The 19,933-nt window shown below is 28.5% G+C and overlaps 1 pseudogene; it reads left to right on the plus strand.

The window, feature by feature from the left end:
- Positions 1-5,701: 5,701 nt before the first annotated feature.
- Positions 5,702-14,239, plus strand: LOC129296248 (hyoscyamine 6-dioxygenase-like; annotated as a pseudogene).
- The last annotated feature ends 5,694 nt before the right edge of the window (positions 14,240-19,933 follow it).

Consider the following 19,933-nt stretch of genomic DNA (forward strand, 5'->3'; position numbering starts at 1 on the left):
AGCTAGAACGAATAGTAGATGTTAAAGATAAGCAATTGTGGAACAAGACTATTTGACTGGTTAAGGTGGTGTGGAAAGGAATGGCTCTTGGTGATACTACCTGGGAGACAGAGGACCAAATGAAGTAGCAATATCCTTATCCGTTTCCCTAGATATGTGTTGTGGTTGTTCTTGAATTTTGGGGGCAAAATTCCTTTAAAAAAGGAGAGAATTGTAACATCCTAAAATTTCAAATCTAGAAAAATGGATTAATTAAGGGATAAATTAGTTAAAAATATGATTAATTTATTTAATTATGTTTTTGGGTGGCTAATTGAATTTTTGGGTCATATTTAGCTCTAAATTAAGATAGGATGAAAGTCGGATCAAGTCGGGAGGCATCGGGGGGAGCAAAATCAAGTTATTGCTTGCTGTGTCGTGAGCCATGGCTTGCGTGGCGTGCACTGCAATGCACGGCACAGCAGGCAACTTAAATTAGGAATCATTAAAAATTGACAGATTTTGGGGTGGAAAACCTAGAGCACGAAGGAGAAAACTTTGGGTACTGTTAGGGCATCAATTTAAAAGGATTTTGAAGATCATTTGTGTCTCTAAACTCATGGGCAAGTTTCCTACCCTTCTCCTCTACCTTTTCATCTCATTTTCCATAGGATTTGGAAGAGTGAGAATTTGGTCTGATTAGGTTAAGCCATGAGTCAATGTTTTGAAGGTTTCTATTGACTCTAAAGGTTTAATTTAAGTTTACTGATCTTGAATATGTGGTAATAGGAAGCTACTTTCTTGTTTGGTGAATTTTGGATCAAGCCCCAACTTGATCATAGGGTATTGAAGTGTAACAAGTTGAGATATTGAGTTTATGTTGTGATAGAGTTAGAAAGACACTTAAAGGGATGATGTGAATAAATTTTAATCTTGATAAGTCTATTTGTTAAGAATTTGAGTGAGAAGTGGGAGAATTGGGAGGTTATTATTAGCTAATGGTGCTTGTGTTAATTGAAAATTAACATATAGTACTTGTTGTTGTTGATTTTGGTGTGGGAAAACTTACCTTGACACAAGAAGAAATTTAGTACCACGGGTAACCCTTTTAGTAACAAAAAGGTTGAGATAACTAGATAATTTGCATTGTTTATTATCTTGTATAAGTTATTCTCAAGTGCTTTTCTATGATTTGTTGAGTATATATGTATAAATTCCTTAAAGGTTAACTACTTTAGAAAATGAGTGGAGTATTGGTTTGTAAAATTCTATATTTTTAAAGTAAATGATAAGATTTGTTATATTTGTTTGGAAAGTTGTTTATGCATGGTCAGGTGGATATATGTAATGAGATGTGGCATATTAGAGTGTGGGAGGTCACCCTAGTGGAGATAGTGAAGTTTAAGTCCATATGGCATTGTTGGCACCTCGGGATGCCAAGTGCAGCACTTACTCTCCTTAGTGCCTGAAAATGGGTGCGGTGTTGGAGACTTACTCTCCTTAATACCCAAAAGGATGCGGAGTTGGAAATTATGCTCCTTAGCATCCGTAGGATGCAGTGTTAGAGTAACGACACCCCAATTACTTGTAATAGGGGGAAACAGTAGTCCAGAAGTGGTTTAGGATACCTTGGCTGGGTAGTCCTACCATGGATGGTGAGCTTGGGGACCATACATGTGGTTTGGTTATGTGAAATAGCTTACTGGTTCGGTCGGGAGTATTGGAGGACTGGATGGTTAAGGATCATGCATGCAAATTTGTGGTGATATTATATGATATGATTATGTTACTTATTTCAATACTTGTTTATAACTTGGCTTGTTAATCAATAATATAGATTATCTTAGTTACTGAGATTTTTATCTCACCCCGTAGATTATCATTTTACAAGTTCTACCTCTGAGACTGGGTAGGGAAAGAAATTGGGCAAGGACTAGTAGATTTGCTACATCGAATAGTAATGCCCGATTTTGGTTTGAGTGGTGTACATAAACTTGTTATATGATATTATATGTTGCCAACTATGAATGCATATCATTTTGATTGGTTGCACTTGTTTCATACTATGTTATTTTGTATTTTAGCCCAATATGGTATGTGATGTGAATATATGGGAATTTTTATGGTGATGGGCTAAAATACTAATACAAATGCAAGGAATGTTTTATCTAAGTGGTGACAATGTATTAGTAGTGTATTATGTGGCAATAGAGGTCAAATAGTGCTTGTAGTGTTAATTGTGTATTTTGGCCATATTGGGTGAAATGGCCATTGAGTGGCCAAATTTTGTGTTTGGTATGTTTTTGTGTGTTTGATTGGTCACTCAAGTGTATTTTGGTCCATTGGACTTGGTTCAAGCCTCACAATAGGTTAATGGTCTAAGTTATGAGTTTTGGGCACTTCGATGGTTGAAAATTTTCTTAAAAAACTGACTTTTACATCCTAGTGTCTAAAATTCTCATACAGTGTCGGATCATAACGAAAGTTATACCATTAGTTAGCTTATTGAATAAGTTTCGCGTGGGTGCTTAAATCACTCCAATCGGACATCGGATGTGAAAATGGCGCGCGTTCGAAGTTCGTCTAGAAAAGCTGTCATGACAGCATTGTTGTCATGGACACGCGCAAGCCGCGGCGCATTTCGCGCAAGCCGCGACACATGGACTAAAACACTCAAAAATGACATTTTTGGCCCTGTTTTGAAGTGGTTTGCTTCTTAAAACTTTTCCATGCTTTCAATGCCTATATAAATTATTAAATTTGAGCTCAAACTATCAATTTAAAGGGTGTTTATGGGATCCCAATTATTCAACAATGATTTTTAAAAGATTATTAGTTTTAACCCTTGTAGATAATGTGAGCTTAGGAGCAATCCTTGCTCCTAACTATGATTGCTTGTTGTGATTGTATTAATTTTGGTAATGTCAAGGTAGACATTATACCAATCACCCCTATCTATCACTTCTATCAAATCTAATCCACTCCTTTTACAACTTCACTCCCAATTTCCTCTAGTTAAGAGTTAATTTAAGCTAACAATTTCAAAACTTTATCATTTAATTCCAAACTAGTCGCAAAACCTTATTTTAATTTCAAGAAGAATATTTTCATTACTAAAGGGTAAGAAACAAACTCCTTAAAATTCTTCGATTCGATTTTTCTATTACTTAAACTAAGAGAAATTAATGTAAAATTGAAGCTAAGTGCAATACGAAACATACCCAGTAAGCTATTAATCGAAAATGTTTCCTAAACTTCTATAAATCCTTGCCCTAGTAGAGTTTTGGCTTTTCCACCTCTCCTCCTCGTGTTTCCTTCCTTTTCTCAACAAAAACCATGAGCTTACCACATCCTTATCAGCCAATTTCTGTGCCGTGCGCAGTGGTGTGGGGCATAGTAAGAAAACTCCTCACCGTGCTCACATGCGTCATTCTAAAACTCAATCCTTCTGCTCGTATCTATTTATCTAACATTCCACGGAGTCAAAATACTAAGTTGTCATCCAAAATCCTAATCACTCACTAATTATTAATCTATCCCTAATTAGTAATTAGTTTTAGAATTAAAAAATTAAGATGTTATAGATATTGTTAGGCTCAATTGAGAACAAATTTTTTCAAAATATTTTTTATATTCACACGGATTCAAACTCAAGATTTCATATTTAAGTGATTGCAACTTATAACCCTTTTTATTAGGAACAATGCCTATGGGTTAAAATAAGTAGTTATACTAGAATTTAGAAAACCTCAAATCAATTGTACTTCCCAAAAAAAATTATACTTAAATCACATTTAATCACATTAACATTGTGATATATTATATTTTGATTCATTGGTAATTAAATACAAGATACTAAGATAATTAGACATATTTACGCATTCTAAAATTTAACTGTATATATTTAATAAATGGATCTATATATTTAAAATACTCTTTCCGTTCCAATTTGAATGACATTTTTATAATAAATTAAATATATAAATAAAATTCATTAAATATATTTTATAACTTACTATAAATATAAATTTTAAAAGTGTTCTTTATTATTTAATAATTTATTTGTGAAAGAGTACTAAAAAAATATTATTTTTATTAAAATATTATATATCTTGACACTCCAAATCTTTATAAAAATGTCTTATAGTTAAATAAAAAAGGTCGTATATTAATGTCTCATTTAAGACCACGGATGACAATAGGCGCCTTTATAAAATCTAACACGCATGTCCCATCCAATTTGTGGAAGATACAGTTAACAAAGGTGACGGGATACAGATAAGTGTTGAAAAACTCACCATTTCCCGTCACGTTGTATTGTCATGTATATCTTTTTATAAAAGTTATAGGAAAATTAATAACAGATCCCAGTGCAAATTTTGCTGTAAACTACGGTGATGTTCCAAGGCCTCTAAGTATAATTTATGAAAAATGCAAAGGGACCTTTTTTTTTTTTTTTTTTACAAGTCAACCTCCTAGTTATATGACTTTGTAATTTCAATTTAAGAGGTTAACTTTTCCACTTGTCATATATGATACATTCAGGAACCTTGGGACTTAATCATAGTTTAAAAAATCCCTGAAACACATTTGTAAATGTAATTTTTTTAAAAATTACTCCATCCGGTCTGAAATTAATATAAGCATTTTCTCCTTGTTAATCTTAGTCCAAAATATAAGCAACTTAATATTTATAAAAAAATTATTTTACCCATTGTATTTATTAATCTAGATTTTTGTATTTGTGAATTTATAACATATTTCTCACTCATCATAAATTAAAACAAAGGGTAAAAAGAGAAAATAATATTCTTTTTACTGGTTCAAAATATAAGTAACTTAATAGTTGTAGAAATTTTTTTCTCATTTTACTTATTATATTTATTTAACCTAAATTCTTGTGTAAATTTATGACCTTTTCACTCATCATTGGTAATTGGAACTAAGGATAAAAAATAAAAACAATACTTCCTTTGTTAAAAAATGTAAGGGATTTTTCGATGGTTGAATATTAAAAAATAGAAGATATTTTTTGTATTTTAAGATGTAATTATTGTCTTTTTTTTATGCATTGCCTTTTTTTGTGCCTCTAATAAATAAATTACTTTATATTTATTTAGAATAAAACAACCTATTGAATAAGGGTAAATATAAAAAGATGGTATTAGTTTAAAGATAAGTAACTATTTTATATAGGATGAGATTCAGTTAAAAATACCTTATTAGATTTTGAAATGGACAAAGTATACATTTTCATGAGAATAAGGATTTCATTGGTATGCAAATCATTGTTAAATGCTGCTTATATTTTGGACCAAAAGGAATATGTGTGTGTATATATTCATGGGAATAAAAATTTTATTGGTTTGGGATTTTAAAAGCTGCTTATATTTTGAACAAAGACAGGTTATCTCTGTAGAAAGTACAGTTAAATTAACCAAGACATATACAAATAAATAAACGTATGAGACGTGGATCCCATATAATAAATACTTAATATATGCAAAAGCTATATAACTAAACATATGGTCTACTTAATTATTATGCTTGAACAGCCAGCTCTACGTGTCTACTAATTATATGCTGGAATAGTCTACCTAAAGCTAACTAAAGCATTATGTTTCCGCGCTCTATATTTTAATCAATCTATATGTGCTTTGGAGAATGAAAGCACATTCTATTCTATTATATATATTGTGTGTGGAAAGCTAACCGCTAAAGCATGGAGATGAAAATGGACGAGATGCTAGTGACCAGCTGGGTTAATCTTCATTCATCAGTGCCATCATCTTACGTTCAACCACCGGAAAGCAGGCCAGGCAACAAGCTTCTGGCTTCAAGCAAGACAATCCCTGTCATTGATTTTGGAGGACCTGATCCTCCTCCTCCTCATCAAGATACCTTATCTCTGGTTTTGAAAGCATCCCAGGAATATGGTTTTTTCCAGGTTCAATCTGATATTCTACTTTTCCTTTTTCTATATCTTCATTCTTGTTATCAGCTAGCTTCTTTTTTTCTTTGTTTTTTCTTTGTTAGGTTATCCAAATATAAGTGGATTTAATTTGATGTGGGAAGTAGTCACATGTTGAATAAAGTTGAACTTAATAACTAATATAAAATAAACAAGAAAAATTTATAAACTTAAATCTTAAAGTTTTGAGTTAATATATGATGTCATTTCTTTCCTCTTGCCCATTTATCATCTCCTTGTTTGTGGGCATGATGTCTAAGAATATGTGATATTCATAAAGAATATATACTATGGAGTAGGTGATCAACCATGGAGTTTCTGAGGAATTAATGGAGCATACACTGAAAATTTTCAAAGAATTCCATGGCATGCCTCCAAAAGAAAAGATGGCTGAAAGTTCAAAAGGCCCAAATGGAATCTGCAAGCTTTACACAAGCTCTGAGGTTTACAGAAAAGATGCTCTTCAGTATTGGAGAGATACACTAAGACATCATTGTCCTTCCTCTGGAGAATATATGGAGTTTTGGCCTCAAAAGCCAACCAGATACAGGTAAAGTCTAAAAAATCCTTTCTAGTACATTTTTTTAAAAAAAGACATTTTTCTGAGTTTAGATCATTAACATAGAAAGCATTTTTAATTTTTTAATATGTAATTAATAAATTTTTTTAAAAAATATCTTCAATAAATTGACTACTCAACTCTATTAAATAAGGACAAATATGAAAAGATGGTATCAATTTAAAAATAATTAACTAATTTATTAGAAATGTAATTTGGTTAAAAATGTTTTTTTTTATTGAGCATTGGTGTAATCCAATTTAAGACATGGTCAGGTACTAAATGTGAGCACTTCTCCCAATCAGGATTCAAACCCTAATTTCACCATATTGTGAGGGATTAGTCCCTTCTACTAACCCCAACCCCCATTAATAATGTCATATATATATTTTTTTGGACCGAGGGAGTATGACACAAATTTTGTCTCTTGGATCAAAAAAATATTACAATAAGCTCCCTTTAACATTTTTTCTCTTTACTATTAATTAGTCCATCATTTCAATAATGAAGCATGGTATATGTTACCCTCTCAAACTTCATTTCCTGTGGGGAAAACCTTATAAATTTTGAGTCATTTGTAGATAACCCCTAAATTTTTAAGCCAACTAAAAGCAAGCCCTTTTGTTTGTCATGTTTTAATTTACTATACTGAAATAATAGACTAATAAACGACATGGGACTTTACTCTGCAAGATTTAAGGTTCAAGAAAATTTATTGTCAAATTTTTAAAGGTAAAAAATGTTATTGCTGGATACTAAAAAGTTGAAGAGACTTACGTGTATAAGAGGAATTAGGTACTTATCAAATCCAATCAAATTAATAATATAAATAATTTTAAGATATTAATAATATTAATAGGAGGATTCATGTGAACAAGAATAAAAAAAAACAATAGTTTGTTAGGCAATAAATAACATATACAAAATTCATATGTATTACTTTGATCAGAAACAAGTAGGAACAAATCCAAAAACAAATACATGGGAGAAAAAAAATTAAAAACTACTTAAATTATGGGCTTAATGCAATTTTTTATATTGTTTATAAGAAAAATAAAAAAAAATCCAAGAGACCAATTATATATATATATATATATATATATTTTATGGTGGGGAGAGGAGCCCTTGCAGATGTCACTGAAAACAAGCACCTTATTAAGTAAGGCTAAGTATTTTCTCCCCGCTGCGTAACCTAATTTTTTAACCAACTTGAGCTAGGTTTTTAATTCTGAGACAATATTAATCTGCTACCTGGCTTCATTCTCATACATTGGACTCTAGGCTTCATCGTCATACATTATCATATATTTTAACATAACGTTTTATAAATTTTGAGTAAGTATTTGTCACTTGGATCGATGAGTGGATTCCTTCTCATATATACATTTTTTAAAATTTAAAAGATTCGGTATTCAATTTGATATCATCTTTGAGGTCAACATCCAAAGGGTTTTGACAACGATCTTGGCAATATAATATTGTGAAACACGTGAACCAGTCATATCCATTTAATGGAGGAAGAAATTGACATCCACATACAAGCTATAATTTTGTTTTCCTCTGATTTAAGTAGTACAACATTGATTTTTTCAGGATACGGTGTTCAGTTTCTAAAATGTGTTTTAGAAATGATCGTCCAAATTTAGAATGCCTTAATAGTCAGGACATTTCAAGATTTATCAAGCATTTTCAGTTCAGTATATGCAAATTAGAATTTTACTCTACAGTCTTTATTACAAAACACATTCTGGAAATAGTCTTTAATTTAATTCTTAATAATTTTCCTGTTTTTTAAATATAAAAGAATTTCAATCAACTCACCTAGTTTAAAAAACTAGTTAATTATAATAATTATATCTGAAATTGAAATGTTTGGACAAAAATGACCTTGTGATTAATGTTTATTTTTCCCTCTAATTTAATGATACTATCCTTTTATGAGGGACAGTTTGAAAAAGAAAAAATATAACTAGTGCTTCTTGAAATTTTTAATTTTGCTTAATTATAATAAAAAACAAAGAAACATAAGGCAGGAATTTCAAACAGAGTATGTTTGAAATTCAAATATTATTTGGACTAAAATTTGCTCACAATGAATGTTTACTTTTTTTCCTTTAATTTCATGATATTATCCATTTATGATAGATAACTTTAAAAAAAAATCTATTTAATTCTTTTTGAAATTTATAGTTTTGACTATGGTAACAAACAATGAAATATAAGGTAGTTTCTCTCATAATAAACAATGGAAGGAGCATAAGATAAGACTCTTAAGGGATATTAATTATTTTTTTTCAATATTACTCTTGTTTAAAATCATCAACTATGAGAGATATAACGTAATATAATGCTACTTTTAAAAAAAATTATTTAAATAATAGTAAAATTAAAAGTTTATTTTTTAAAAAAATTAATAAATTAACTATTGGTGAAATAGTTGGAGATGTTTTATAACACGGCGAGTACAAACATTAATCTAATGAGTTCTTCTCTCTCTAATATCGTGTTACGGAAATTGTTGGGAAATACACACAAGAACATGAGAACATTGGGGCTGAAGATTTTGAGGATGCTTGTTGAAGGGTTAGGACTTGACGCAGATTATTTCTGTGGAGATGAACTGAGTGGAAATCCTGTAATTCTGGCTCACCACCATCCACCATGTCCGGAACCAAATTTAACCTTGGGATCACCGAAGCACAAAGACCCAACACTTGTCACCATTTTGCTCCAACCAAAAGGAATAAATGCACTTTAAGTGTTCAAAGATGGAGATTGGATTGGTGTTGACCCAATCCCCAATGCATTTGTGGTCAATGTTGGCCATCTCGTGGAGGTACTTACCTATCTTCGATCATGCTTCTAAAATGCCAAAATTATGTTGAATGACTAAATTTGAATTCAGTTATGGGGTAAAAGAATAAATTAAAAAAAAATTAATCTTTTAATGCTTCAATTTTTAATTCACTTATAACTCAGTCCCTTAACTATGATTTGTATATGATTTAGTCCTTCAAGTTTTAAATCATTTACAAATTAGTCCCTGAACTTTTATTAATTTTTTTTTCATGTTAGCTTATATCTCACATAAATGAGAAAAATAAGGATATTTTAGAATAATATATGAGTATTTTTTATCCCTCTTATTTGATAAAAATTTTTTAAAAAAAATTAAAAAATAAGGACCGAATTATAGGTGAATCAAAAATTGAGGGATTGAGTCGTAGCGAGTTATAGTTGAGGGACTGAGTCACAACGAGTCATAGTTGACGGATTAAATTACAAGTGAGTTAAAAGTTGAAGGATTAAAAAATTAATTTTTCATAAATTAACATATAACTCTAAATTTATTTATTTCATATAATATTTTTTTACTTTTAAAAATGGGACAATTTAACTTTGTTGTTAATACAAAAGTAAATTTAATCATTAATTGACTAGAAAATGGTTCAAAATAATCTAAAATTTTACAAAAAATGACCAACAAATTTTCTATGTCCTTATTTATAGTTTTTAGATTCTTTATTGTAATTTTTTAATCTCTTTTTATAATTTTTTTATTTTCTAATGAACTAATGATTGAAGTTAACTTTTATTAATGATAAATACCATATTACATTATTTTCAAAAGCTAAAAGAAAATATTATACAAAAGTTGAGTTTAGAGATTCAGACATTCTTAGATTTATAATTTATGGACCAATTTATTCTTTTATTATTATTTATTTTAAAGAGAATATATAATTTACTATTTGTATTACACAAATTTATCAATCGAACTACTCTATTTGTTATTATGATAATGTAAATTTACAAATCCAATAATATTTATTACTACCTCCTTTTCTTAATTTATAAAATACTTTTGGAAGAAATTTCTCGCATCCAAATATAGATTCTTGAACAGAAATAAGGTTTTATTAATAATATATTTTTAATATTATGACCTTTTCCTTATATTCTCTCTCTTTAATATTCTTCCATAAATGAAGTATTCAATGAAAGATATTTTTAAAAACTTATATTTTTTAAAAAAATAATATTATAAAAAGTATTTAATGAACTTTATTAACATTAAATAATTTTACCTAAAAGTATCTTATAAATTAAGACAAAAGGAGTACTATTTACTACTTAAACAGCACAAATTTACATGGAAAACTATGAGTATTTATCATTTAGATATTCTAAAAAATAATTAACTTCTAAATTTTTGGTTGTTAAAAGATTTCCTTACAAATATTTCGGGGAACCATATAAACGTACAAATTGCCCAAGATGCACTGTTTACAATTGTGACGTTTATGGCTAATTTTAATTTTTTAATACTCACTCCATTAAAAAATGTAACATATTTTTTGAGGAGTTGGATGTTCAAAAATGTAAGTTATTTTTAATTTTTCAAGATGTAATCATTGTCTTTTTTTAAAAGTGCCCTATTAATAATGACTTTATATTTATTGTAGGATATTTAATAGGGATAAATATGGAAAGATAGAATTAGTTGAAAGTAGGTAATTAATTTATTGAGAGATGAGATTCAATTAAAAATGCCTTATATTTTTTGAACAGAAGGAGTATATTTTTTATATTGATAATAATATAGTTTTAAATTTTACATAATAATTTTAAAGTTGAATCATCATCAAATTGACAAAGACAATAATTCATAGTTTATTAATTTTATAATGGTAAAATTGTAAATTTTAAATAATAACTTTTGAATTCAATAAATAATTTTTTTTGCCAATTCTTAATAGTAGATATTTACTATTTCCATTGGTTTTCCCTCTTTTGTTTACTTAGTTTTATTTAGAGTCGGTAATTTAGGCCAAGCTTGACGGGCTAGCCTAAACCTACTCAAAAAATTTAGGCCCGAGCCCCAAAAAAAATAATAATTTCGAGCTTGGCCCAAATACCCGAATAGAAAAAAATAAATTTTTAAAAATATATATAATATAATATATATTAATTATTTTTAAAGTTTTATATCATTTTATTCTAAAATATCATATATATGAGTATATTACTATATTTATTCTAAAAAGATAAAAATATTTATATTTTTCTATTTTTATTATTTTTAATCAAATAAAATATCTCAAAATAATAATTAACATATATTTTAATATTGATTTTTATATTTTAAGACTCAATTTTTTCAAAAAAAAAAAGTTGAGTCATATACACCATTTTCTTGTCCAAAAAATTATATTTTATATTTTTTATAAAAAAAAATAATTAATTTTAAATTAAAAATAATTTTAAAAATAAAATTTAGGCATGTTCGAATTTCCGGCTATACTACTAAACAAACATAATAAATAAAATAATATTTTTAAATACTTATTTAATTATCATCCATGCCAGACTTTGTTAAAAATTAAGAATAAACTAAAGTAGATACTCTTTGTATTTAGGGCTTAAACATATAAAAGGTTAAAGAAAAAAATTTAAAAAAATAGTGTTTTACCCATAATTAAATGATTTTATTTTATATAATACAGTGATGGCTATTTTTCTCATATTCTTAAAAATATAGTTATTAAAAACTTTGAGCTAATTAGGGCAATGATTTTAAATTAGTAGTTTAATCATAGTTGAATTGAGATTAACTTGATCATAATTAAAATAATATAATTCAATTAAAATATATAAATATTTTTATATAATCATGATAAGGGCAATATTGAAACAAATAAAACATTAATTTATAAGTAAAGGAAACATTCATAAATAAATTGCACATAATATAAGAAAATAGTAACAGAGCTACTTAAGTACTTAACTATAAAGTTAATAAGTTATTATTTTTTTATTCCTTTCAAGTTAAAATAATATTTTATGCTTAATAAGATTATTTAAAAAATTAAATTGATTTAAAAAATAAAAAAAAAATTTTTTAAAAAAGTTTCAGGTATTCGGGCCAACCCGAATAAGCCCGAAGACATTAGGGTCGGGCTTTGCTATATGAGTTTTTTAAAAAGAGTAAGATTCTGTAAATTCGATCCAAATAAATTTGGCTTGAATTGAGTCCGACTTAAATAAGCCTGACCTGCTCAAATTACCGGTTTTAGTTTTATTTACTTTAAATATTATTATTGTCTTTTTTTTTTATACTGCCCAGCTTCAATAATTAGCCTGTTCATTCGTCATCCAATCCGACGATAATTATAAGCTCAAACAACGTCACTTATCCTTTCATAATTTTTATTTTTCTATATTGTGGTATAGCAGCGCATTCTTGCACGCTTACCATAACTGACATTCAGTCCTTTAGAGAAAAAGCCTAGCTTAAATAAAATATATGTTTCATGTAAACAATTATTGGTGTACGTCTGTCAGCTTGACGTGACTCTAGAACCTACAAATAATACATCAAAAACTTTAACGGGCTAAACTTTTCATATATTTGACCTGAATTTATGACCAATGAAGCTCATTTATCGTATTTTATGTAATATACAGTATCTTCTAATTAATATATGGAAGACATAGAATCATGGCTTACTAAGAATGCAAAAAAAAAAAAAAAAAACAACAACAACAATAACAACAACAAAAACAAAAACAAAAACAGAACAAAACACAAATTTAGATGAAATTTCATTTCTAAACTATAAAGATGTCTAGTATTTTAAATTTATTTTTAGTATAATATTTTTAAATTTTAAAAACGGTACAATATTATTTTTACTGTTAATAAAAGTCAACTTTAACTTTTAGTTGGCAAAAAAATTATAAAAAAAGATATAAAATTATAAAAAATATTATTTTCTATAATATTTTGGTCATTTTCTATAATTATTTATCGACTAACAGTCAAAATTAACATTTATCAGTTGTATGAAAAATATTGTATAATTTTTAAAAGTTAAAAAAAAATTATAACAAAAACGAGTTTAGAATTCAAAATGTTTCTGGACTTATAGTTTAGATACAAATTTATCAATTAATACAAAAAATTAGCTATTAGCTGTATAGATTTATTATAGAATATTATTTGAGCAATTTATTGTGTTGTGATTAATTAATTGATTCAGATCATCAGTAATGGAAAGCTCATTGGTGCTGAACACCGAGTGGTGGCAAACGCAAGCAAAGCAAGGACCACAGTGGCATATTTCATGAACCCAAAAGATGAAAGCGTGATACAACCTGAGAAATCTTTAATCACTTCAAGCTCTCCTTCGCCATACAAACCCATTTCATATGCAGAGTTTCGAAGAAATTTCCTCACCAAGGGTCCCACCTTTGAGGCAGATCTACATTCGTAGTCCTCAAAATTAATATTCCTTCCTCCGGAGACTGGTTTGATTTCACCTGTTAGTCCTGAAGCTTCATGCACTTTAATCTGCTGCCATGGCTGGATTTTGAACTCGCACTCCTTCTATGAGTTATTGTCTGTTGTGAACACCATAGATGGATAGATCCTCCGCACACACACAAACACACACGCACACATGACGAATGTCGCCATTGAAAGTCAAAAAGTAGCTGCTAAAAGTTTTCAATGGTGACAAAAAGTTGCCACAATTACGCCGTGAGAGCTCTTGTCGCTGATTCAATTTGCAGCGATAATAAAAGTCGCCGTTGAAAGTTGAGAATTGGCGACGACAAATGTCGCTGCAGAAAAGAAAATTTGTCGCAGTCAAATGATAGTCGCTACTAAAAGTTAAAAATTGGCGGCGACATTTTGTCGCCACAAAAACCACACATTAGCAGCGACTATTTTGTCGCCATTGAATGTTAAGTATCAGTGGCGACAAATAGCTACCAATTAGTGGCAACTTTTTTGTCGCCGCTGAAAAGTAATGTTGGTTCACTTATACATGGAGTCAGTAATTTGGGCCAAGCCTGACGAGCTAGCCTAAACCTGCCCGAAAAATTTAGTCCCGAGCCCCAAAAAAAATAATAATTTTTTATCATTTGGGCCAAGCTTGATCGGGTTCGGGCTTGGCCCAAATATCCGAATAGAAAAAAATAAATTTTTAAAAATATATATAATATAATAAATATTAATTATTTTTAAAGTTTTATATTATTTTATTCTAAAATATCATATATCTGAGTATATTACTATATTTATTTTAAAAAAATAAAAATATTTATATTTTTCTTTTTTTATTATTTTTAATCAAATAAAATATCTCAAAATAATAATTAAGATATATTTTAATATTGATTTTTATATATTAACACTCAATTTTTCAAAAAAAAAAAGTTGAGTCATATACACCATTTTCTTGTCCAAAAAATTATATTTTATATTTTTTATAAAAAAAATAATTAATTTTAAATTAAAAATAATTTTAAAAATAAAATTTGGGCATGTACAAATTTCCGGCTCTACTACTAAACAAACATAATAAATAAAATAATATTTTTAAATACTTATTTAATTATCATCTATGCCAGACTTCGTTAAAAATTAAGAATAAACTAAAGTAAATATCCTTTGTATTTAAGGCTTAAACATATAAAAGGTTAAAGAAAAAAATTTAGAAAAAAATAGTATTTTACCCATAATTAAATGATTTTATTTTATATAATACGGTGATGGCTATTTTTCTCATGTTCTTAAAAATATAGTTATTAAAAACTTTGAGCTAATTAGGGCAATGATTTTAAATTAGTGGTTTAATCGTAGTTGAATTAAGATTAACTTGATCATAATTAAAATAATATAATTCAATTAAAATATATAAATATTTTTATATAACCATGATAAGAGCAATATTGAAACAAATAAAACATTAATTTATAAGTAAAGGAAACATTCATGAATAAATTGCATATAATACAAGAAAATAGTAATAGAGCTACTTAAGTACTTAACTATAAAGTTAATAAGTTATTATTTTTTTATTCCTTTCAAGTTAAAATAATATTTTATACTTAATAAAATTATTTAAAAATTTAAATTGATTTAAAAAATAAAGAAAAAATATTTTTTAAAAAAGTCAGGTATTCGGGCTAGCCCGAATAAGCCTGAAGAGATTAGGGCCGGGCTTAGCTATATGGTTTTTTAAAAAGAGTAAGATTCTTTAAGCCCGATCCGAATAAGCCCGACCTGAATTGAGCTTGACTCGAATAAGCCCGACCCGCTCGAATTACCGGCTCTACTTACACACATAGCACCACATCACCATCCATGTGGCGCCATGTCATCCTCCACATGTCGCCTCCACCTCACGCCACGTGGCACCATGTCACTCTCCATGTGTCGCCCCACCACACGCTACGTGGCACCATGTCATCCTCCACATGTTGCTCGCACCACACGTCACGTGTCATCATGTCACCAATTTATATTTCCATTTTGAACGTTGTCTCCTCCAAGGTTTGAACCCATGACCTTCTTTTTTTGTGTCCAACCATTTTGCCACTGAGTTGAAATGAACCTGTAGTCTATTATTGCATAATTAAATATATATATACACATATTATTAAACTATACAAACACACACATATATTAAATATTAAATATTATAAAATATCATTACTACCCTTAAATACTTCAATTTAATTCTTTTAATTTATAAAATTACAAATTATATTATTTATTTTGTTTAAAGTAAACTATAAATATAATTGATACAATATCATTTGTATTAATTTATTTTAATTTTTTTTACTTCTTGAGGTTGTTATATTATTTATTTTAATATTCATATTTATAATTATAATATAAAAAATATCTAAGAATAAATAGTATAAATACTGATGATTATATATTAGTATATAATTATTTTTATTTTTAAACTAGCATCAATCTTTAAAGTTACTAGTGTTAAATGTAGAATTTAAATTAAAAGATTAGATTAGATGAAATATCATTCTATGAATAAATAAATTTAAGTATTACATGTTTAATTATTATAAACAAGTAGTGTTATTAACTTCTACATTAATCCGATGACTTATGCTTTCTCTCTCTTCTCTTCTATCTTGAATATTTAAGATTTTTTACTTATTAGATATAATTTTAAATTTAATTTGTTTTAGTTATTAATTAGTCAAAAAATATATATTAAAAATTTCATGCTTATTTTGACCATTAAACATCTCAACTGGCTTTTGAATAAAATTATCCAAACAAATTTTAATTAATCTAATAGACTTCTAAAAAAATATATCCAAACATAAATCATATTACATTTACTGACCTTTCTTCTAACCTTAGTTTGCTAACCTTGGTTGAATCTTAACTTTAGCTTTAAATTTTTTAATACAAACACACACGTAAAATAATATGGTTTGGCTTAATTCTTTACTTTAGCTCATTAGCATTAAATAATACCTTAACCTTATCTTAAAGTTACAATTTAACCTTAGAATATACTAAATGAAAACTCATTATGTTATTTTATATATTCATTATAAAGTTACAATAATACAACAAAATTAATGTCTTAAATGTTAAATATTAGATAAATAAAAATAAAAAATTATGATGATGATACAAAATCAAACTTCCAGCGGCGACATTCAAAGTTGCAGCTAAAAGTCTCATTTTCAGCGACGACACAAAAAAGTTGCCGTTGATTTTCAACTTTCAGCGGTGACTTTTTAGTGTTGCCGTTGAAACTTACAATATAAGTTTTTTAAAAAAATTATAACATATTTTAAAATATGTTGACAATCAACAGTGACACTAAAAAGTCACCGTTGATTCTCAACTTTTAGTGGCAACTTATATGTCGCTGCTGAAACTTACAACATAAGTTTTTTTAAAAAATTATAACATATTTTAAATATATGTTGACAATCAGTGGTGACTTGTATTCGCCACCGAAACTTACAACATAATTTTTTAAAAAAATTTATAACATATTTTAAAATTTGTTGATAATCAGCGGTGACACTAAAAAGTCACCGCTGATTCTCAACTTTTAGCGGTGATTTATATATCGCCGTTAAAACTTACAACATAAGTTTTTTAAAAAAATTATAACATATTTTAAAATATGTTGACAATCAGCGGCGACTTGTATGTCGCCACTGAAAGTTACAACATAATTTTTTTAAAAAATTTATAACATATTTTAAAATTTGTTGACAATCAGCGACGACACTAAAAAGTCACCGCTGATTCTCAACTTTCAGCGGCGACTTACATGTCGCTACTGAAACTTATCAGTATAATTTTTTTTAAAAAATTATAACATATTTTAAAATATGTTGACAATCAGCGATGACACTAAAATGTTGCCGCTGATTCTCAACTTTTAGCGGTAACTTTTTAGTGTCGCCGTTGAAACTTACAACATAAGTTTTTTTAAAAAATTATAACATATTTTAAAATATGTTGACAATCAATGGCGATACTAAAAAGTTGTTGTTGATTCTCAACTTTAAGCGGTACCTTGAATGTTGCCGCTGAAACTTACAACATAATTTTTTTAAAAAAATTATAACATATTTTAAAATATGTTGACAATCAGCGACGATACTAAAAAGTCACCACTGATTCTCAACTTTCAGTGACGACTTGTAGGTCGCTGTTGAAACTTACAATATAAGTTTTTTTTAAAAATTATAACATATTTTAAAATATGTTTGACAATAAGCAGTGACACTAAAAAGTCGCCGCTGATTCTCAACTTTTAACTGCAACTTACATATTGCCGCTGAAACTTACAACATAATTTTTTTAAAAAAATTATAACATTTTAAAATATGTTGACAATCAGCAGCAACAGTAAAATGTCATTACTGATTCTCAACTTTCAGCGGCAACTTGTGCTGATTCTTACAACATAAGCTTTTTTAAAAAATTATAACATATTTTAAAATATGTTGACAATCAGCATCGACACTAAAAAGTCACCGCTAATTCTCAACTTTCAGCGGCGACTTATATGTCGTCGCTGAAACTTACAACATAATTTTTTTAAAAAAATTATAACATATTTTAAAATATGTTGACAATCAGTAGCGACACTAAAAAATCACCGCTGATTCTCAACTTTCAGTGGCTACAGTAAAAGTCACTGCTAAAGTGTGACTTTCTGCGGCGACATGCACTTGTCGCCGCTGAAAGTTTGACAATCAGCGGTGACTATATCTTGTCGCTGCAGAAAGTCACACGTTCAGCTGCGACTTTTACTATCACAGCTAAAAGTTGAGAATCAGCGGTGATTTTTTAGTGTCGCCACTGAAAGTTGTCGTTGAAAGTCATTTTTTTTTGTAGTGAAATAATGCTATGGCAAACGAAAATTTTCAATTCTCTCAAAAATTCATCCTGAATGATTGATACTTGGTTGCCATGACTCGTTAATTTAGATGCATTTAGCATGCATGTTATGGCCATGTGCATTTTGAAGGTACCCAGGCGCAAATTTTACAAGAGACATGCTCATTCACATGAGATAATAGAAGTTGTACTTACAAATTGAAAATAGAGAGAGATTATTTTCATATAGCATTTCATCCAACGCCATAAAAGTCAATGTCCAAAATATTGTTTAAGACTAAGATGTAGCCATAATCTATGCTATATTTAAGACTAAGATGTAGCCATAATATATACCATAACAGTATTTGATAGTGAAGGAGTTGTGAAAAATAAATTGTTTCATATAATTTGGAGATATTTTGCATTCCCTCCATTTTTTTAATTATAAGAGAAACTGTCATATATACTTTATTTTTTATAAGCAAAACTACAAAATTCAAGAAACTTTTATCACATTTTCCAATTATCTCTAATAAAAATAAAATTTATTTTCATGAGATAAACATGATATTGGAGCTTTCAAAGCTCCCGGTTCTCGTAACATCCAAGCTTTCTTTTATCAAGACCTTCGGCGCATTCTAGGATCAGATATTTTTAAAATGGTCAAATACTCTTTCATTAATCTATCTTTAGTGAAAGACATCAATGACACCCACCTAGCTCTTATTCCCAGGTTTGAGAATCCTAAAACCATCAAGGACTTTTGCCTCACTTTGCTATGCACTGTTAGCTATATAATTTTCTCAAAAGTGCTAACGCTGAGGATTAAGAGGATTACGGATAAGATAATTGGCCAGCATCAAAGTAGCTTCACTGCGAGGAGGTAAAGTTGTGATGATGTCATCGCTGCTCAAAGGGTGTTCATTCTATGAGGAATAGGAAAAAGAACAGTTTCTTCGCAGTCAAAGTGGATTTAGAAAAACGCTTATGACATATTAGAGTGGGACTTCCTTGCTCAATGTCTTGAAGAAGTGGCTATTCAGGGACATACCCTCCATTTAATCCGTGCCTACTATGACAGCTCTAGTTTCAAAGTTATTTAGAATGGTGATGTCAAATCCTAATTTTTAAAATTTTTCCTATGTAATTGGAGGTGATATGGTTCAGGAGAAATGGAAATTGAAGCTCATGAATTAAAATTCACAAATTATTCACTGAGTTACTGCTTATTTGATAAGTCTAA

This window comes from Prosopis cineraria, unplaced genomic scaffold (genome assembly GCF_029017545.1).
Source record: "Prosopis cineraria cultivar Desert tree isolate PC_DT_omini unplaced genomic scaffold, ASM2901754v1 PC1, whole genome shotgun sequence".
Lineage (NCBI taxonomy): Eukaryota > Viridiplantae > Streptophyta > Magnoliopsida > Fabales > Fabaceae > Prosopis > Prosopis cineraria.